This window comes from Balaenoptera ricei, chromosome 3 (genome assembly GCF_028023285.1).
Source record: "Balaenoptera ricei isolate mBalRic1 chromosome 3, mBalRic1.hap2, whole genome shotgun sequence".
NCBI lineage: Eukaryota > Metazoa > Chordata > Mammalia > Artiodactyla > Balaenopteridae > Balaenoptera > Balaenoptera ricei.
In genome coordinates, this window is record NC_082641.1 from 125,159,137 (window position 1) to 125,181,522 (window position 22,386).

The 22,386-nt window shown below is 38.4% G+C and overlaps 1 pseudogene; it reads left to right on the plus strand.

The window, feature by feature from the left end:
- The first annotated feature begins 14,963 nt into the window (after positions 1-14,963).
- On the plus strand, positions 14,964-15,897 carry LOC132363402 (eukaryotic translation initiation factor 3 subunit E-like; annotated as a pseudogene).
- The last annotated feature ends 6,489 nt before the right edge of the window (positions 15,898-22,386 follow it).

Consider the following 22,386-nt stretch of genomic DNA (forward strand, 5'->3'; position numbering starts at 1 on the left):
TTCTTTCTCTGCCATGAATTAGCTGGGTGACGTGGGCAAGCTACTTAACCTTTGTCTCAGTTTCCTCTGTAAAAGGGGATATTCTACCAATCCTATGGTACCTGGTATTATAGTAATCACAGAGAGCTGCAAATAGGATGTCTTTGTATACCACGGTTTGAAGACATTATCAAATAAAACTAGATTGCTAGATAAGAGCAATCATAATAGCAAGTATAATAATATTATTAATAAGATAATAATAGCTAGCATTTACTGAATGCCTGCTTGTGGCAGACGCTGAACTATTTTATTTACTCTTCACAACAGTCCTTTGTATTGAATACTCTTAGTATGCTCAATTCACAGATGAGAGAACTGAGACTGAGTAACTAATGTGTCCAGAGTTATACATCTAAGGAAAGGCAGAGTTGAAATCAAATCCAAGTCTGATGTTACAACGTGTCATCTTAGCCATTCTAAGATATTGTGACAGGGGTAGGAAAGGAAATAATATTTACAGGGAGAAGTCTGTGTGTGTGTGTGTGTGTGTGTGTGTGTGTGTGTGTGTATGCATTACACACAAAGGAAGGAAGAGGAAGGGGTATGGTGGAGGTATGGTCTTTGTCTTCAAATTGCTGAACAGTTGTCATAGGGGAAGGAATCTCATGTTTTTTTTCCAAATGACTCCAAATGTTATAATATTTTAGATGAACAAATTTCTGCCCATTTATACAGAATAATTGTCTAGTAGCCAGAGTTGCCCAAATATGGAATCATCTGCCCTTGGAAATAATGTCTTCATTAGTTGGCTTTCTTAAGCAGAGTCTGCTGATAATTGGAAGAGGTAGTGTAGGGATTGTGTCTCACTAAGAGGAGCCATTAAGGTATTTTCAAATCTTAAAAGTCAACATTTCTATAGTACATTTCAAAATGCAATAATTTCTCTGGACCACAGTAGGCTTCATGGCAGAAGTAATCCTTCAGCTGGATTTGTGCAATAGATAGGACACTTTTGATTACAAGTACTAGAATAATAACTCTGAAGAAAAAAAAAAGTGAATTATAAGAATCAGGAGGTGTCTCAAGAAGTCCATAGGCAGAAGAAAGAATTGAAACTAGAGTCTGGAATGTCCTCTGTCTTCTCTCTCCATCCAGAATTTATGCTCCTGCCTATAGATTATATTTCTTTCTTCTTTAACTTTCTCTAGAACTTCTTCCTCTCAGTTCCTCTGTCCACTTGGCAGGTGGTAGATATCCATTTGATCGTTTCTGAGCTGACATGTCACAGATGCTGCAATCTTTAAAAAAAGAAAAATCTTTCTTTTTGTTTCAATTTCAACTTCTTTGGTTATACACTTTTTTTATTGAGGTAAAGTTCATGTAATATAAAGTTAACCATTTTAAACCGTATAATTCAATGGCATTTAGTACTTACAGAGTAAAACCATCACCTCTATTTAGTTCCAAAATATTTTCATCACCCCCAAAGAAACTTTTTACCCATTAAGTAGTCACTCCTCATCTCCCTGACTCCAGGCCCTGGCAGTCACTCATCTGCTGTCTGTCTCTATGGATGTACCCATTCTAGTTCATATAAATGGAATAATACAATATGTGAACTTTTGTATCTAGCTTCTTTCACTCAGCAAAGGTTTTCAAGGTTCATCCATGTTGTAGCATGTATTCCTTTTTATGGCTGAATAATTTCCATTGTATAGATATATCACTTTGGTTTCTCTACTCATCTGTTGATGGACATTGGTCTTGTTTCCACACTTTGGCTATTGTGAATAGTGCTGCAGTTTTCGTTTGAATACCTATTTTTAATTCTTTTGAGTATATCCTAGGAGTAGAATTGCTGGGCCATATGGTAATTTTATGTTTAACTTTTTGAGGAACTGCCAAACTGTTTTCCACAACGGCTGCACCATTTTACACTCCTATCCGCAATGTGTGAGGGTTCCGATTTTCTACATCCTTGCCAAAACTTATTTTCTTTCTTCTTTAAAAAATATAGCCATCCTAGTTGGTGTAAAAAGGTATCTCCTTGAAGTTTTGATTCTTATTTCCCTATAATTAATGATATGGATCTCCTTTTTAATGTTCTTTTTGGCCATTTGTATATCTTCTTTGTAGAAATAGCTTTCTAAGTCCATTGCCCATTTAAAAAAAATTGTGTGTTTATCTTTTTCTTGTTGAGTTATAACAGTTCTTTATATATTCTGATAACAGTCCCTTAGAGTTGAATCCCAACTCTGGCATTTGCCTCAGGCAAGTCACTAAACTCTTGTGAACTTTGTTTTCTCTTTTTAAAAATATAAAGAAAGGATACACATACATTATGCGTGTATGTGTATATATACATGTATGTGGGGAGAGAGAGAGAGAGAGCGATAGAAGGGATCTCTTCTCTCTGTATATATCTCTTCTCTATATATATGATTCATGTATATATATCTTACTCTCTATCTCGAGCTCTGTCTGTCTATTTGTTTATCTATCTATCTATCTATACCTAGGAGCAATGTTTCAGTTTTTGCTAATTCATTGTTTGCAATGACTTTTAGAACGTAAGTACCACAAATAACAAGAACAGACTGTATGATTTGCAAATATTTTCTCCCATATGTTATGTTGTCTTTTCACTTTCTTAATAGTATCATTTGTTGACCTAAAATAAATAGACTGTCAGATATTTCTCCAGCAAAAATGGGTTTATTTGGGATCAGAAAGAATTGCAATTTGAGGTCTGCAACCAGAGCCACTGCAAGTCCCTACAGAGCAAGGGAAAAAGAATTCTTTTAAAGAAAGAAGTTGGGAGGGCTATAGTAAACAAAAAGTTCATAGCTTTTCATTGGCTGAGTCCTTGCCAGGAAAAAAGTCCTTCCAGCTGGGCTCTTGTTGCAGGGCATGAGAGCTCCTCCTTCTGGTCTCCTGACTATTTAATTGATTTTTTTGTTTATTAATTTTTTTTTACATTTCCCATTTTGATCAAGATCTTTCTCTGAAGCATCACTGATCAAGAGACAGGTTTTACATTTTTAGTCGCTTTTTCTCTCTCATGCCAAGAAGGACCTTTCTTAGGCATAGTATCTCATGTTGGTGCACAGATTGGAAACCTATTGAGGTCACATATGAGTAACTAGGAAGGGTAGGAGGGAGAACTCTCAGTAAAAACTCTCTACTTTTTATCTAAATTCCATATGTTATCAAGATCATAGATATTGGAGATCATCTAAAACATTAGGTCATCATCAAAGGTTTGGTGACAAATTTCCAACAGGTCTGGTCTGGCTATCTTGGGAAAGTGGTCTCATCAAATGTTGTCTGCTTCAATTCAAGGAAATCTTTGCTTTCAGGTTGCCGGATGACATGCAAGTCTAGTCAGGCTTCAGTGCTTTCTTAAGGTGTGAATCCAAGAGTCTATTCCCTGGAATTTGGAGGCATGAGGGTTGTTAGCAGGACCTGATAAGGGCCTTTCCAGTAAGGTTGAAGAGAGTCTTTCTGGAGGTGTTTTTTCCAATAGATGAAATCTCCAGGTTGCAAGGTGTGATACTTAAGGTCTTTATCTCCTGAGAGTGCACTTTGAAAAGACTGCTCTACTAGAACATGATTATTTTTAATAGAAGCAATTAGACATTTCCAATAGTGGAGTATCTCTCCTTTTATCAGTTGTAGGTCACAAGAGGCAGGGACCAAGTGCATTGGATGTCCTGTGACTATCTCAAAGGGCGAGAGCTTATGAGTTCCAAAAGAGGTGGATCTAAGGTTTAGAAGGACCAATGGCAATGCTTTTGGTCAGGGTATTTGGAGGGCCTTTACAAATTTTGCCCGCTGAGTCTTAATAATGACATTATTGTGTTCAGCTAAACCAGAGGATTGAGGGCACCGTGGAAGTGTAAAACTGGTCAAATAATGTTGACTTGTTGAATACCTGACCAGTAAAATAGGTTCCTTGAACACTATAGAGTTTAAGAGGAGTTCTTCAGGTAAGGATAATCTTTTCCAAAAGGACTTTAACCACAGAAGAGGCAGTAGTCTATTTGCAAGGGAAGGCTTCAGTCCAGTGTGAAAGCATACAGACCATGACTAAAACATATTTATATCTGTGAGATGGAGGAAGTTGTAAGAAATCCATTTGCCAGACCATGAATGGTCCATTAGGCAGTTTAGCATGTCAGGGAGCAGTACCAACATGCTTCCCTGGGTTGTACTTTGGACAAGTGGGACAAGTAAGGAGGGCACTTTTTGCAGCTTTGTTCATGTTTCCCTACCAATATCGATTCATGAATGCTATTATTTTGTCAGTAGACCAATGGTTTAATGCATGTAGAGTGGTTAGAAGTGGTAATTTTAGAGTCTCCAGCAGGACTGAATTGTTATTTGGCCCAAACTAGAGCTTTTTCTTTGTATCAAACCAAAAGTTGTTGAATTTCCAATCTTGGTTTTTTTCTTTTCTGAGGCCAATTGTTGGGCTTCTCTAGTCAATTTTTCTAAGTTATCATTTGGGGAAATATCCCTCTGGACCATTGCAGAGTTTTGGCTGCTGTTGGTCCCTTTAAGGTCAGCATTCTTTGCAGAAACATCAGCTAGGTGATTTCCTTTAGCTTCCAGAGATCCAAATTTAGAATGCCTTGGAATCTTCATAATAGCAAAAGTGACAGGTAAAATATTGTATCTAAAAATTCCTGAACATAGGGGCCATTTAAAATTTTATTTCTGTTGGAAGTAAGGAAGCCATTTTGTTCTCACAACATTCCAAAACCATGAGCTGCTCCAAAAGCATATCTACTGTAAGTAAAATATTGGCAGTTTTGCCCTTAACTAAAGTGAAAGCCCATGTAAAAGCATATAATTCAACCTGTTGGGCTGAAGTAGCCATAGGTAAAGATGCTGTCTCAACAATATCAAAAGGAGTGGCAATAGCATATTAATTATCATTGTCATATTTTTAAATAACAACCATCAGTAAATCATGAGAAGTCAGTGTTACCATAAGGTATTTCCTGCAGATCATCATTAGGAGTAAGGAAGTGATCCATCAGCATTAAGCAGTTGTGAGGGACTTTGTTGGTGACAGAGGGGAGAAGAGTAGCAGGGTTAATGTTATTACAATGTTATTCTTAAAAGAGTTATGTGAGCATCAGTTTGAAAAAGGACTTCATAGGAGGTGAAGTGACTGGTTGAGAAATATTGAGTGTGATGGGAGTTTAGGAGCCTTCTACTGCATGAGGTACAAAAATGGTTAAAGGAGATCACACAAAGATTTTCTCAGTGGTCTTAACCAAAAGGGCAGTGGCAGTGATGGCTCTAGGGCAAGGAGGTTATCTCCATGCCACAGGGTCCAGTTGTTTGTTATGGGTCGATAGAGGTCCCCGTGTTTTTGATGAGTATTCCAAAGGCATTCCAATTCTTTTTATTTATATACAAAAAGGAAAAAGGTAATCTGATAATTGGCATGCTCAAGGGCAGGTGGGTTCACCAAACTCTTCTTTAAAGACTTAAAGGTGATGTCAACTGGTTCTTTCCATAAAATTGTGTTGGCATTGTTATTCTTTAGTAAAACACAGAGGTTTGGCCATAAGAGAGAAATTTGGAATCCAGTTCCAGCGATAACCAACGAGCCTGAGAAAACTTCACAGTTGGTGCTTAGTTCGGGGGTTTGGGAAACTTAGGACACCATGCTATCTGGATCTAGGTGAAGTCCTTGTTCTGATAGCAGATGCCATAAATATAAAACCTAGGTTTGGGCAAACTGCAACTATTCCTTGGTGATCTTATGTCCTTTTAAGGCTAAAAGCTTTACCAAGTGGATACTGTCTCTGTGAGAAGGCTTGAGAATGAGAGTGAAGAAGTAAATCATCCACATATTACAAAAAGTAGAACCTCTAGGGAACTTTATTTCATCCAGATCAGCCTTCAGGATTTGTGAGAAATAAGGACTCTCAGTAAAACCCTGAGGTGTTACTGTCCAGGTGAATTGTTTTTCTTCCCAAGTGAAGGCAAAAAGGTATTGGCTACCTTCATCAACTGGAATACTAAAGAATGCACTGCATACATCAATTATAGTAAGGAATTTTCTTCCAGTGGGAATGGATGTTAATAACATATGAAGGTTAGGAACGACAGGGTATCGAGGGATAACAATGATGTTTATAGCTCAGAGGTCCTGAACAAACCTGCACCCCTGGCCCTTAGGTTTTCTCACTGTTGTGGGAGTATTACAGGAACTAGTACCAAGGATAATGAGGTCTTGAGCCTTATAATCTTCTACTATGGGCTTTATGCTTTGAAGGGCTTCTTAACTCATAGGGCATTGATTCATTATGGGGAGAGCTTTTGAGGGATCTATCTGAATCTTGATGGGAGATGTGCTATGAATTTTGCCAATATCAATTGGAGATTTTGCCCATAAGAAAGGTAGTTGTTGATTCAATAGAGACACGTGGTCAGTGTTTCCAGAATGAGCTCTAGTATAGTCAGAAATGGAGAAAATAAAGATGTAAAAGCATCATTTAATTCATCTGGTTGGCTGCTTTGATTTTTTACTGTCAAATTCTAGACTTATTTTCCCTGTTTGGGAGAAAGAAATTCCAGCATGATATTTCTCTAAGAAGTCTGTGCCTATAAATGGATAAGGGCAGCGGGACTAAAGAGAGAAGGGTATGTATCTCTCAAGGGGCCTAAACAAAAGACAACAGGTTCATGGACAGGAACCTCTTAAGGTTCATTAGAGATCCTCTGTATTTGAGTTATTTTAGTACTCCAAGGCAGGGGCTGCTTTATTATAGTGGGGTTGAGCACCAAGAGTGTGGCTTTGGTGTCAGTTAGAACTGGAAGAGATTCATCCCTAATCTGGAAAAATGTTTCTCCAAGCTGATGAATAGAAGGGAATGGGGAAAGCCCTGTCATTTAAAACTGGGAGGATGTTAGAAAGGCTGAAGGCACCTGAAGTGCTTAAACTTGTAACAATCTTTTTTTCCATTGTTCTGGCTCTTTGCAATAATAGCAGAAAACAAGAGGGTTTTGATATTTTTTAGGGACCTTCATTTGCTGAAGTTGAAGGTTAAGAATTTTATCTGTCCTGATGGATGCATAAAGGTGTGGTATATATATACACACACGCATATATAATATATATACATATACAATATGTATATATAATTTATAATATAATGTATGTAATAATACATATAATATGTATCATATATATAATGGAATACTACTCAGCCATAAAAAAGAATGAAATACTGTCATTTGCAGCAACATGGATGAACCTAGAGATTATCATACTAAGTGAAGTAAGTCAGACAGAGAAAGACAAATACCATATGATATCACTTATATGTGGAATCCAAAATATGATCCAAACAACTTATTTACAAAACAGAAACAGACTCACAGACATAGAAAACAAACTTACAGTTACCAAAGGGGGGATAAATTAGGAGTTTGGGATTAGTAGATATAAACTACTCTATATAAAATAGATAAACAACAAGGTCCTACCGTATAGCACAGGGAACTATGTTTGATAACTTGTAATAACCTATAATGAAAAAGAATATATATATACATATATGTATAACTTAATCACTTTGCTCTACGCTAGAAACTGACACAACATTGTAAATCAGCTATACTTCAATTTTTTAAAAATCCTAAAAAAGAAATAGAGAATTTTAGCTGTCTTCCTTTGAGGTGATTCATCCACAGTGAGAGAGAGCTGGTTTGTCAGATTAACTAAATCTAGAGTGGACATAGTTTCCCATTCCATCCTGGTTCTTTTTACTAGAAGGGCAAGGTCCTGGTTCAGCCCATGAATAACCCATTTTGACATAAAGTTAAAAGCTACCTGGGTGGAATCAACATCTGAAGGAAGACCAGAATTTTCTTTAAAATTAATCTGAAGTTGATTGTAATAGTCACGACAAGATGCATCAGAATTTATGTGCAAGCCTGAATTTTGGTCCAATCAGTAGGCTTTGGAAACACCCTAAAAATTACTGGATGAAGTCTCCCACCCATTGCCTGAGCCTAATCGTATAATAAGTTAGCAGGCTGGTCTCCCAGTTGTAATTTTAGAGACTTTTCAGAATGTTCCCAATTAGTGATTTTCATCCAGTGCTGGGCTGGCCTTCATTGACAAGCATATGAACTAGCTGACATAAGTCAGAGAAACTAGGTTGATAGGTCTGAATGACTGCATTAAATTCCTCAGCACATCGGCGAGGATCTTCAGTTACTTTGGGAAAATCTTTGACTGTGGCTCACAGTTTAGCTTTAGTCCAGGAAATATAAGAAATTAAGGGTTTGTCTCTGGATCCTCAGAAAGCTTAATTTTAAAAGGACACATTCTGATAAGTTCAGAGGCAAAGGAAGTGAGGTCAGTTTCTGAGAAAAAAGGAAGTTCAGTGAAAGAATTCGATGGGGGAACTGAGGGTATAGGGCTGTAGGTGGCCTAGAAAGAAAGGAGGAGGATGGCGCCAGAGGCAGGGCTTGGGCACAAGGAATGGAGGGAGAGACACGACGGCCCTGGAGGAAGAACCAGGGGTGAAGCAGCCAAGGAGGAAGGGCCTGTGGCTTTTGGGGCCATTTTCACTTTCTTTAATCCTTTCTTTGTGTCAGTTAATCTTAAAATCTTATTTTGCAGAGAGGCAATTTTAGGCTCCCGATAAAGTTTGGAATCCTCAAAATACAAATCGAAATAGACATTCTATTTAGTTTGAGACATTTTAGAGCTATGGTAGTCCAGTTTATTTTTAAGAAGAGTAAGTTTGGGGATTTCAAAATTCCTCTTAATGGCCACTGATATTCCAAATTGCCTTTGGTTATGTTGGCTCCTTTAGTTGGAAACGCACTTGAGGAAAGACTGTGGTTTTTAAACATGAAATCAGCTCAAATCCCTGTAGGGGAGTGCCCTCAAAATACTTAGATAACTGCGGTCCCATTCTCATAAGTTTTTCTCTAGAGTAACAGAATAATTTTCAAACCATCTAAATAGTTTTCAGCTCAAACAGCTTATAGCTCAAACAGTTCAAATATCTCTAACAACCTGTAGGCCTAATACCAGCCATTTCTAAGAGAACAGTCTGGTCCTAGAGGAACCTAGCTGAAGCCTTCTCAGCTCAGTTCCCATAGAACAGCCCTCATTCCAAAAAAAAAAAAAAATGGCCAAAGGCTGAACCAGTCCCAACTGGAACAATCTGATTTCAAATCAGATTGAAGTGCCAAATGAGCACACGCATATAGAACAAGGCCTTAATTAGAAAAGATGAAACCTTAAAACAGATCTCAAACAAACCCTAGAGAACTTCAAAATGCAAATGGGGGAAGCTTGGATCCAGGAGAAAGACATACCTTTAAACCCCACGGTCAGGGAGAAAAACAATGAGCAACAATGGGCTCAGTGCGGGTACTGCACCTGTTTCTCACCAGCTCTGGAGTCATTGGGGGGGTCTTCTCTAAATTCCTGTATGTGCCACCAAAATGTTGACCTGAAATAAACAGACTGCCAGCTATTTCTCCAGTAAAAATGGGCTTATTTGGGATTAGAATTGCAATTTGGCGCCTGCAACCATGGCTATCAAGCCACATGCAAGTCCCTACACAGCAAGGAGAGAAGAACCCCTTTATAGAGGGGAAAAGGAAGTTAGGAGGGCTGTAGTAAACAAAGAGTCCATGGATTTTCATTGACTGAGTTGTTGCCAGGAAAGAAGAAAAGTCTTTCTACTTTGTGTTGGTCTCTGCTATCGTTGCAGGGCATGAGAACTCCCCGTTCTGGTCTCCCAACTCCATTTAATTGAGGTTTTGGTTTATTAATTTTTTATACCTTTGATACATAAAAGTTTTTAATTTTGATGAAGACTAATTTAATGTTTATTTTGTGGCTTATGCCTCCAATTCTAACTTTTGAGGGGAGGTGACTTTGCTTAGTTCAATCATAGGGGAAGCTACGGTGCTTAGGTGTGTGGGATTCCATTCATTGATAAGTGGTGGCAGAAGCACTTAGGAGAGAAGGTCAACTGGTGTACCCAGTGTTAACACAGCTAGTAAAGAGCAGAGTTGAGACTTATACCTGATGTTAAAACCAGTAATCTTACCTTAAAAATCTCTCCAAATGACCTTCAGCTATCTAAGCTAATAAAGGAACTGAATGTGAAAAAATAAAAAAAATAAATAAAACCAGGAATCTTCACTTCTCTAATTATGCAGAGAAGAAATTATTATGGTGAACTCAAGATGATCAACTTTCTCTCAAAGAGTGGGTAGCATTTAGATAAAGAGGAGAAAGGAAGAACTTTTCTTTGTAAGGGAATCTTGTTTGTAGAAGACTTATTCGAATAGAGCAGATCAGTATGAAAAAGGAATGACAAACCCTAGCACTACCTCAACTTCTTTGTTCCATGCATTTCACCCTGATGCCTTAGGCCTTATTAGATGTCCCCAATACTTAGCAGGGTTGCTGTTATCACTAATTATGGACACAAGAGGGTGCTAAAAGATCTCTCTTCTGGTTCTTTAGGCCCGGGTGTAGAACGTTCTCTTTCCTTTAATGCTCATTCCATTTTCAGAAAAGAACTTTGATTACAAAACTCAGGAAAGACTTAATAGAAATAATGAAAATACAGCATAATATCAAATGTTTAGATTTCAAGGTTAACTGAAGTATAGTTCCAGTGTCGCTGATTATTTTGTACCATTTTAGATGAATGTAATAGAATTTCAAAGCTAGAAAGAACATTTGAGATTATCTTTCCTTTTTTCCTTCCTGCTCCCCTCCCTCCCGCCACCCCTTCCTTCCTTCCTTCTTCCTTCCAGGGACACTTTGTTAAATAGAATCTTTTCAGTTTGGAAAAAATAAGCAAAATATAAGCAGAACTGTTCTTCTTGAAATGGAGGTAGGATGCTGAAGCCCAGTCTCTGATCTTACCTTTGCCACCATGACAGGCCCGGAGGCATGTCTGTTAACCCCAAGGTGCCACATAAAAGAGCTTGTAAAATCATTGCTGAAAGTCAGGTGGTTGGCAAACTGCATTCTTGAATCAAATCCTGCCCCCTGCCTGTTTTTGCACAGCCTGTGAGCTAGTTTTTACATTTTTTAATAACAGGGAAAAAGTCAAAAGAAGAATATTTTATAATGCATGAAAATTATATGAAATTCAATTTCAGTGTCCATAAATAAGGTTTTATTGGAACACAGTGATGTTCATTCATATATATATTGCCCAAGGTTGTTTTTAATGCAATAATTGAAGAGTTGAGTAGTTGCAACGGACACTGTATCTCAGTTTCTTTAATAGATGTAAAATGATATAAGGTAATAATTATAATAAAGTATTGTTAGATTTGTAACAGATATGATATAATATGTATAACATAATAGCACAAGAAGGGGAAAGAGGGAATAGAGCTATATAAGAGTAACATTTCTATCTCACTTTGATTACATTAGTATAAATCTGAAGTAAGTTGTGATAAATTAAAATATATATAGTAAGCCCTAGAGCAACCACTAAACAAACAATAAAAGAAACCCTAAAAATGGTAAAAAAAAAAAAATCAGTAAAGGAATTAAAATGTTACACTACCAAATATTTACTTAATGCAAAAGAAAGCAGTAAAGTAAGAATACAGGAACAAAAGGATATAAACAAATAGAAAAAAAATAATTCATATAAATTCAACTATATCAATAATAACATTAAATGTGAATGGATTAAACAATCCAGTCAAAAGACAGAGATGTCAGACTGGATTAGAAAACAAGATCCAACTACATTCTGTCTACAGGAGACACCTTTAGATTCAAAGATATGAATAGGTTAAAAGTAAAAGGATGGAAAAAGATGTAATATGCAAACAGCAACCATAAAAGCTGGAGTGGCTATACTAATATCAGATAAAATAGTCTTTAGGACAGAGTATATATGGACTGCAAAGCCTGAAGTGTTTACTATCCAGCCCTTTACAGAAAAAATTTGCTAACTCCTGTTCTAGATGCTTATGATGACTCACTGGGATACAGGAAAATATATTAAAGTTTTGACTACATTTTAGAAGTCTAATTATTTAGAAACTTTTTGTGTTATGTTTTATACTATATATAATATATTGGGGTTGAATGTATATTCTTTATAAATAAATAAAATAGACATAATTTCACGTGCATGTGCAGAAATGTTTTTCTGATCGAAGTGTATAATCAAGTACTTTTGGAAACCACTCTAGTCTAACTGTATTGTTTTACTTGGGGGAAAAATAAAATCCAGAGTGATGAAATGATTGTTCAAGATCCCAGAGCAAGTTATTGGCAGATAAGCTACAGGTTCCTTGCCCCTTTCACTGCCCACCCCATCTTTTGCTGTCCTCCAGCTTGGGGTTTCTGAAGTAAGGCTCACCTGTGGTGACTGCAGATTCTCTCTAGCACTAGACCTACTACTATGTAATACATTCACAAGCCTTTTTCCTAGTCTTTTAGTGAACCTTGGTATATGCTGGCCATGTGAGTGCTCTTTGGGCTCAAGCAAGAGGTTGAGGCATACCCTAAATTCATCCCAAATATCTTCCCTGAGCTTGTACATATCTCATAGACATATGAAGTAGAAATCTGCACACATACTGCATGGTACAAATATCCTTTGATTTAGGAATGTGGTGTCAGGAACAAGATAAGAAAAGTTTCTGTGGTTGAGTTTGGACTTCACTAGTTGGGATGACACAGCTTATTTAGGAAAGTCACAAGTCAAGTGGGACACACACACAAAAATTGTGCACATTCAAAAGGAGGTCCAGGATAATGAAAAATAAGAAACACCATGTCTGTGAAGAAGAGTAGAAGAAACTGGGTGGTAACTTTGCTCAAAGATGACTCAGGTGCCCAAATAATTATCTTCAAGTATCTTAATGACTGTCCTGGAAAAGGAGGAACTTAGCTGTTTCATAAGCCCAGATCTAGGACCTATGGTAGAATTTGCTGGGATTTAGGCTTGGGTTCACTAGCTGGAGATGTCCAATGATGAACTGGGTGTCATATAGACTTTGACATCAGAGAGAAGTGAGAATAATTCCTGGCTTCATCTCTTATTGCCTATTTGACCCTGGGGATTATGGTTATGGAGAAGAATAATATATTGCAATATTGTATGTATAGCCCTCTTTTTTCCCTTTCCTACATGTCCTTGAACCTCATGCAGCCAACTGCCAGTTTATACTGTCAGGATTTTGAAATTCAAGGCTGAGAGAATAGTTTGAGAAAAGGGATTCTGAGTCTGGCTTTTAGAATCTAAGGCCAGAATGTCTGGAAGGAAGTAGAACACAAAGTATACGCTGAAATCGTAGGTTTGGAAATATAAAGTAGGAGTTACTCAGCACTGCCCACTAAGACCAAAAAACAATTCCATGGGCTGGAAGTTAATGTGTGGAGGAAAGACAATGTTGAGGGAGGAGATTGGTGGAGTCTAGCCTGCCTGGGACTCAACATACCTAAGGGAACCAGGGGGAGAGCTGTGGAACTGGCACTAAGACTCATCAACTACCAATAGAGAGACACCATCTATCACAAGGTGGGAGTCAGATCATTAATGGATATCATGGGATCACATTAGGCATTTGGACCAGTGTCGTGAATCGTCAATGCCATACAGCTGTCCTCATTACATCTTGTAAAGACCTCCTAATGAAACACTAGCAGAGTGCTGGTCATTGTCCTATGAGAGTTGCAGCTCTTTGGGACCAAAATTTTGCTCAGCTCTCTTCTACTTTCCCTGTGTGGAAACAACTCTTATTAAATAGGTATATTCTAAGGTGTTGCTTTGATGACAGGATGTCTCCTGAACACCTGTAGGAGGAGAGATCGTGTGGAAGGGAATCCTCACATCGGTACCTTGGTAGGAATGAATAGAACTGGTTTGAGATCCTGCCTGCTCCAACCCAGTTGCATTAAAAACAGCAATTCCTGTTACATGTTAACCATACTTTTACCTTTCCATGTGGTTACAGTTAACTTTCCTAGACCTTTTTTGCTGTTGTTGTAAGTTATAACATTAATAATTATTTTATAAGTTTGCTCTGAGGTTAAATGAGATAATGCATAAAAATATTAGCACATTGATTGTCTTAGGATATGTTCAATAAATGGAAGCTGTTAGTATTATTCAAGAGGTGATGAGATCATAATCCCTTTAAGTGTTCTTATGAAACTGAGGGACCACTTGGTGTTTATGTGGTAAGGACATTAACATTTCTGAATGTGATAGTGGTCTCAGAGACTCATTTGTCAGTTTAGATCCAGTGTTTTTCTACCTGCTGTGCATGGGCTAGTACAGACTGGCTGTATAGCATAGCCTCAGATAGTGTTAAAATATACATAAGTCTGGGCCCAAATCCAGATAATCTGATTTAGTAGATCTAGAGAAAGGCTCAAGATTCTGTGTTATTAACAAGCAGTTTCCTTCTGGAGGCTCTAGGAGAGAATCCATTTCCTTGCCTTCTTCAGGTTCTAGAGGCTACCCACATTCTTTGGTTCACTGCCCTACATCACTCCAACTTCTCCATCCATTGACAAAGCTCCCTTTCTGACTCTGACCCTCCTACCTCCTTGTTATAAGGACCCTTATAATTACATTGGATCCTCCAGGATATTCTAGGGTTATCTTTCCATCTCAAGATTCTAAACTTAATCACATCTGCAAAGTCTCTTTTGCCATGTAAAGCAACATATTCACAGATTCTAGGGATTAGGATGTAGATACCTTTGGGGGGTCATTATTCTGAAAATCATAGAGGATAACGTTTTATAGGACTGTCAGCTACACGAGAAATCCCTAGATGACTTCATTCATTCCCACCTAGTAAGTCCATGTGTTGGGGGATTTTTCTTCTACACTACCACCCCTCTAAGTATCTATATCTTTGGTATACAAGTGTCCTGGAAGGCTGATTTAGACTTGACAATTCTATATTTAGGCACACCCTAAAAATATGCAAAATTCCAATATAAATGTGGAAACTACTCTGGAGCAGCAGAATATCTTTACTTCTTTAGAGTGTTGGTTCCCACAATGGACAGAAATGCTTTGAGTTCACTCTGGGGAAAACTGGTCTCTGAAATCTTAATGCAGAATTGGAATGCAGCCATGGAAGACCTTACATGGCTAAAAGAGACCATAGATAATAATTCTGTGAGTTTGCCACTGTAGTCTCTTCAGCAGCAAACATGCTCATTCATTGGTCTCTACAGTTTTCTTCAATCACCCCAAAGGACGTGATAACATTATTGATCTCTTCCTTTACCAGCCACAGTACCTTAATGCAATTCAGATGATGTGTCCACATATTCTCCTCTATTTGACCACAGCAGTCATAACAAACAAAGATGTTTGAAAACGCCGGCAGGTGCTAATGATCTGGTCAAAGTTATTCAACAGGATTCTTACACATATAAAAAACCCATTACAGAGTTTGTTGAGTGCTTATATGTTAATTTTGACTTTTATGGGGCTCAGAAAAAGCTGAAGGACTATGACTCAGTGCTAGTGAATGATTTCTTCTCAGTGGCTTGTCCCGAAGAGTCCATTGAAAATACCCGTCTCTTTGTACTTGAGAATTTTTGTTGCATTCATCAGTGTATCAACATTAACATGTTGGCAGATAAACTGAACATGACTCCAGAAGAAGCTGAAAGGTGGATTGTAAATTTGATTAGATACAAGACTGGATGCCATGATTGATTCTAAATTAGGTCATGTGATTATGGGTGACTGTGCAGTCTCACCCTATCAGCAAGTGATTGAAAAGGCCAAAAGCCTTTCATTTAGAAGCCAGATGTTGGTCATGGATATTGAGAAGAAACATAATCAGAATAGTAGGTCAGAGGCTCCTAACTGGTCAACTCAGGACTTTGGCTTCTACTGAAGAACTGTGCAGAAAAAATATAAAAACTATAAAAGAAAGGTGAAATAATAAAACCGTTATATAAACATGAAACATTTTGGAAACAATTAACATAATGAGTATAAATTGTGGAGAATTTGAATAAAATTGGCTGTTTTTCATTAAAACAAAATACTTGACAATTCTAGGGTATGCTGGATGGGAACAGAACAATCTTAAGGGTCAAGGTATAAATGGCTATCACTCCTGCTTGATGATCAGTGTGCCAGATGCTAACTTCTGTCAAAGGAAGGAACTCATCATAGCTCCTCAGTCCAGTCAGCATATAAGACTCATGTTTGAAGGCAGTAGCTTCTGTCCCTGGGCCCTAGCTACATATGATCATGCTCAGATGGACACTGGCCATTCCCTGGATATTGACTCAATACTGTTCTTATGGTCTCTCTGGCGACGTCTCCTCATTCTTCGTCCAACTGTCTTCTAAGTCTCTCTTATCTTTTTCTTCTCAGCCTTGGGAAACCCATCCTTTGCCTTAAGGTAATTTTCCTCTTATCATTTATATCATCATCATATCATATAGTCTCTCAAAATCTCATGTGTCTGTAGCTGAGTCATAATATGTAGGTTGCTAAACTCAAAACCAGCAACCAACTCTCTTTGCTTTCTTCTGTCAGTTCGCCTCCAAGGCAATTATGGAGAATGCTTAGCTGATTGAATGTGGGAAGGAACAAGGAATGAAGCAAATTCTGGAAACAAACAATTAATATTTCAAAATATTATCCATCTTCATAATTTTTAATATTTGTTCCAACACTGAAATTCAAAGATACAATTCCTAAGTCCAAGGCTAGTGCTTGTTTCTACTAAACCACACCCCGTTGTGTTGCCTTTAGCTCATTCATTTCAATAACATTTTCAACAACTCCAAGACCTTGGATTTCCAAATTGGCATATTTCCCCTTCACCAGGACACCTCCCACTCTTTCTAAATCTCCATTCTCACTGTGGTGAGAGCATCCTGCTCTCTAGCTCCTGAGAAAGGCTGAATAACAAGAGATCTGCACCACCCTCTCCTGAGCTGCTGGTCTGCCTTTTCACAATTTCAGCCAACTGTCTCTGACTCAGCTCTCTGTCTGCCAGGCAAAGGACTTGTAGAAAACATCTCCTACTCCTTCTCTTCTTCCAAGGAGTACAGGATTAACAGATTAGCATGTAGTACACCTCAGCACAGGGCAGCTCCTTTTCAGTTTGTTTGTCTGGTATTAAAATGGGATGGCAATTAGCTTAAGGTCTGAATGAGTTCCTTCCCACAGATACCTGCCCACCCTCTAATACCCAGGTACACAGCAAGAATGTGGACTCTGCTGGCTGTTCGACTGGTCCAGCTTCCTTAATGCAAGTGGCTGCTTGTCTAACTCTGTCTCACCATTCCAGCTCTTTTCTTTCAATATTATAATGAAATAATCAGTACAGAGAGGCAGCCAAGATTAGTGTGTAAGTTAAGTTACTCTGTGTTTGCATCAGAAAAAATGTGGATGGAGTCCCAGTTCTGCTACTTACTAATTATGTGACCTTGGGCAAGTTATTTAACTTCCTCAATCTTCTATCTGCTCCTCTGTAAAATGAGACTGAAGGCACCCACATCACTGGATTGCTAAAAGGATTAAATAAAATAAAAATAGGTAAAACACTTAATGTCATACCTGGTACATGTTGCTCCGTAAATGGCAGTCATAGTTATATTTTATTTTATTTAATAAAGATGTGCTGAAAAATACCATGCTTGGTACTATGGAAGTAGGAAAAGAAGGAGACATGGTCCCTGTCTGCAAAGAACATTGCAGACTAATGGGAGAGAGAAAATATCAAAGTAAGCAAAAGGAATGGGTGAAGGAGTGGTAAAGTTATGGGGAAAGAACTGAATGAAGATGAAGTTAGACCTACGCAGCATGGAGGAGGGTCCAGAGGGAAACTTCATTGCAAAGGTGTGGGAAAGGCTGCCTTGATATAAAGTTCCATCCTGAGGGCAACAGCCTTTCCCTATGTTTCTGAGATTCTCTTATTCAACAGTGCCATATCATGACCATGAACATGTATGCCTCTATTATTCTGTACTTTTTGGATACCCATGGGTGAGTTAGGGGTCTCTAGGAAAATGAACAAAGAAGCATTTCTTTCTTCCTCATCCACCTGTCTTTCCCTTAACCACTGTGATTGTCTGGGTCATCTTCAGAAAGCTTAGATTTTTTTTTTTTTGACTGGATGGCAGTTCAGTCACAGGTAATTTCCTGGGCAGATTTTAGCCAACTCTAAAATTTTAAGTGAAAATGAACTGAAGTGTATGTATGCCAAACTGAATGCATGTATGCCTTCTCTACACTAGATAAAGCATGCAGATTGTCTGAATGCCTGACCAGATTGTCATCACATGTGTGGGCTGAATAGTACATTGGGAATTGGCTGGGTCATTCTTCAACTGACTAGCTCAAAAGTTACAAAATTCTCCTGCTCCCCAAATGTCATAAGGAGGTAGTGGAGTACTAAAAAGAGGCTCAGAGCACCTGTATTCTAGTGTTAACCCAACGGTGATAATTGTATGTAACATCAGGCAAATTTTCTTGATTTCTTTCTCAATAAGCAAAATAGGTGAAATAACCCCTGCTGATGGCTCTGTAGAGCACGAATGTAATTTTCTTTTCAGAATGATACTTCTTATAAAATGGTAAGAAATGATAACTTCTGCTTGAACCACTTTACCCTGTTGTTGGGGAAATCAGACTATAGAAAGGAAAACATTGTATATATGTACATCTTCTTTATCCATTCCTCTGTCAATGGGCATTTAGGTTGTTTCCATGTCTTGGCTATTGTGAATTGTGCTGCTATGAGCATAGGGGTGCATGTATCTTTTTTAATTATAGTTTTATCCGGATATATGCCCAAGAGTAGGATTGCTGGATCATATGGTAATTCTATTTTTAGTTTTCTGAGGACCCACCATACTGTTCTCCATAGTGGCTGCACCAATTTACGTTCCCACCAGCCTTGTAGGATGGTTCACTTTCCTCCACACCCTCTCCAGCATTTGTTAGTTGTAGACTTTTTAATGATGGTCATCATTTGCTGTACAGCAGTAATTAACACAACATTGTAAATCAACTATACTTCAAGAAAAAAAAGAAAAAAAAGAAAGGAAAACATTTTGGCAACTTTGTCTCCAAGGCTGGCTTTTAAGTGTCTGAGAAGATTGACGATGTTCCCATTAAGATTTCTATAGGTTGGTCATTTCCTGTTCTTCCCGCCTTGCATGACAAGAATTCTGGGTGTCTGATTTCCCTCCTAAGTTGGTCCCTCTAGGCTGGTGAATTGGTTTTTATCATCCACCACATATACATCTATCAGGTCATTCATCAGCCACAGGTTTGCAATTGTAGTCGAGAGAAAATAGGAAATGAACTCTCTTCCGAGATTTGAGTTTCTCAGAACAAGGCATTTTGTAAATATGATAACCACATTTCAGTGTTCTGAAGTCATTCTAATGACTTCTCCTCGCACTTGGAATAAAACCCAAACTTGTTACTGAAGACTGCCAGCACTCGCATGCTTTTGCGCCGGCCTACTTTGGGCAATGCACATTATGATCTAGTCACATGGGCCTTCTTTCTCTTCTTCATACATGCCAAACCCACTCCTGCTCCAGGGCTTTTGCTCCTACTCTTTCCTCTGCCTGCAAAGCTTTTCCCCTAGATCTTCGCATGGCTGGCTCTCATTTCTTCTTCCCTATTCCTGTCTCAACACAAATCTCACTTCCTCAAGGAAGCCTTTTCTGATCATGCTATCTGAGGTCCACCCCCTGCTCCACCCACATCACCATCTCATTCCTTTATAGCTCTTATCACAATCTGCATTGTTTCATTCACTTGTTTACTCTGTATCTTCTCAGTAGAATGGAACCCATTTTCCCAGGGTGATATTCCAAATATTTAACAACCAGTATCACATGGCACTGATCAATCAGAATTGACCCTGGCCAAAGTCCTGGGACAGGGTCCAGGAGGCCCCCTAACCTGCCCTCCGACCTTTAAATTGTTGGTGTGTGGGGAGGCCCAGGATTCCTGAGGGAGGGGTTGGAGTAGATGAGCAATGCATGTTAATTAGCAATGCATATTAACTAAGCAATGCATGTGAACTATGTGCCCATAATTGTGGAAATATTTCAGTACCTTAGCAATCAGTATGACCATTAGTTTGTACTGTTTGAATATCAACCCTACTTGTCTCCTATATTCAACACTATTTCCCAGGCCTGGAACAGTGACTAGCATATAGCAGTCCCTCACATGGTGACTTACTTGACTATCAAGTGTTGTCCACATATGCTTTCTCTAACTTGATATTTTCTAAAAGAGCTATAAGGCGGCCTGGGTTCAAAGGTCACTCATAGGGTTAAGTAATGGTGTATTGAGGCCATGTGGTCTACTTTAATGATAACTAATGTCTGTAACTCTTCACAGTTTACAAAAATCTACATGTCACTTGTCCATTTTATCTCCACAACCATGCTGGGAGGCTGGCAAGACAAGACATATTCATTTCTCCGTTGAGTAAACTCAGACTCCTATAAATCAAGTGATTGCCAAAGGGTAGGCAGAGCTGTGAAATAGTTCATGTCTTCTGGGCTGGGACCATGTTCTTTCCAGCTGGGTATGTATTCCATCCCCAGCCCTGGGTAGATCTGAACCTGAGCACAGAAGCAGCTACTGGATATAGGTGTAAAGATTCTGGGCTCTACATCTAGGGTTGTATATGCCCTTATATAATAACAACTGTGGCTGTTTTACAAAATAGGGTAGTTCAAGCAAGAGTGACCAGCCTAAGAGGGTCTAGAGGAACCTAGAAATCCTGTCCAAGAGTTGGAGGAACAGGAAATGACCAACCTGGAGAAGTCTTCAGGGAGATATAATCTTCTCAGATGCTTGAAAACCAGTCTTAAAGACAAGATTGCCAAGACTTTTTCTCTGCAACTCACAGGGCCGAGTTAATACCAACAGTGAAAAATAATTGCAAAAATCAAGTTTTTGATTCAAAAATACATATTTACAAAAAGAGAAGTAATATAGCCTAGAACAATGTTTACCAAAATACAGTGTATTTTCTTAGCACAGAATGGTGCTAAGATGTTTTTATTTAGGACATGATTGAACATTTTGAAAATTTTCATTAGTTCTGAGTTTATTTTAATACATACTAGGGAAAATATATAACTAGTAGACCAATTTTGTGATTTCAGATATATAAGAAGTGGTTAAAGTAGATATTTTACTTTTTTCAAAAATGAAACGAAATCATTTAAAGAGAAATTTTTGGTGCATAACAGCAAAGGTGATTTTCAGACATGTACAAATGAAATGATAGATGAGTGACTGAAGTTTGTGAAAATCATATTCTTTGAAACTAGCTCTATCACTTTTCATGGACTTGGAAATATTCTTCACATTATGATTCTTAACATTATACTTTCCTCATCTGTTTAATAAGTTTGTGGCAAGGATTAATAGTTCAATGCATGGAAAGTATTCAGCATAGTTTGGCATATAGTGAGAACTGCATAAATGTTAGCTATTGTTTTTATTTTTATCAACGACAGTGAGAACTATTGAACCATGGGCAGGTACCTTGTGAATCAGAAAGCTCCTCATCATGGAAGGTATGTAAACAGGACTAGGCAGGCATTTGTCAGGGATGCTGCAGGGGAGATTCCTATGTGGGTGGGAGCTCAGCTAGAACTTTGAGGTCATTCCAGCTGGGAGATTTCTGTGAGTCTGCCTTTTAGTGAATTCCAGGATGCAAGAGAGACTTGCAACTAGAGTTTTCCTACTACATGTTGGGAGGAAACTTAAGGTACTGCTCAACAGGACTCAAAGAGCCATTGCTCGGTGAGCACTATTGTTGGCCTTTTCACAACCCACGTCACTGTCAAGGAGAGCTGTCAGAGAACAACACAGCTATTGTCCCATAGTTCTTGCCCAACCAGGAAAAATACCCATTCTGTCCTCACAACCGTGGGAAAGGCTGTGAGCATTTCTCATGGGTACAGAGAGGACCCATCCTGTCTAACCCTCAGCTGGAACCTGGCCTTTACCCAGTAGTGACTGCTGACAGGAAATCAGGTCCACCTTGAGAGCTCGAGCTATGGGAAACACTTCTTTAAACAAGCTGAAACATGTTTCTCTGTAGCTTTCACCCACTTGTCCTCGTTTCATCTCCTTCAACCACAAAGAACAAGCCTCCCCATTGCCTCCAATGGGAATCCTTCAGAAGGCTGCAGGCTGATGGAGTGTTTGCCCTGTTGTTATTGATTTCCATGCCATTCTTCATTGTTCCCACAGATACTGTTTCTGTCGAGCATAGTCATTGACATCATGTTCTAATATAATTTGTCTCTGTCCTTATTTGAAGGCAAGAGATTGTGGAATCTAGGCCCCATTTTCTTTATAAAGGGAGATGCTC